Genomic DNA, 315 nt, shown 5'->3' on the forward strand with positions numbered 1-315 from the left:
AGAAGGCAGCGCTCAGTGTTTCTGTTCTATGGTGGTGAGAGGCAGCGCATTGGACTCTTTGTAGTCCACAACTAGGGAGTTCAAAAGCACTAACAAAGGACTTCTATGCAGCCAATACTTTTTTCTGTTACTTTTATTCTGAGCAAAATTTATTCAGCTAACAAAGAATGGGAAATAGTGGTCTTAAAACAATTTTAATGCCAGAAACTGGATTTTCAGTGGTATAATGAACTGATGTCCTGTAAAATGTTGAAAATAATTAGATAAGAGAAAGCATTTGATAGTTAAGAAGAGTGAAACTAATCTGTATTTATG

Source organism: Meleagris gallopavo, chromosome Z (genome assembly GCF_000146605.3).
Source record: "Meleagris gallopavo isolate NT-WF06-2002-E0010 breed Aviagen turkey brand Nicholas breeding stock chromosome Z, Turkey_5.1, whole genome shotgun sequence".
Classification (NCBI taxonomy): Eukaryota; Metazoa; Chordata; class Aves; order Galliformes; family Phasianidae; genus Meleagris; species Meleagris gallopavo.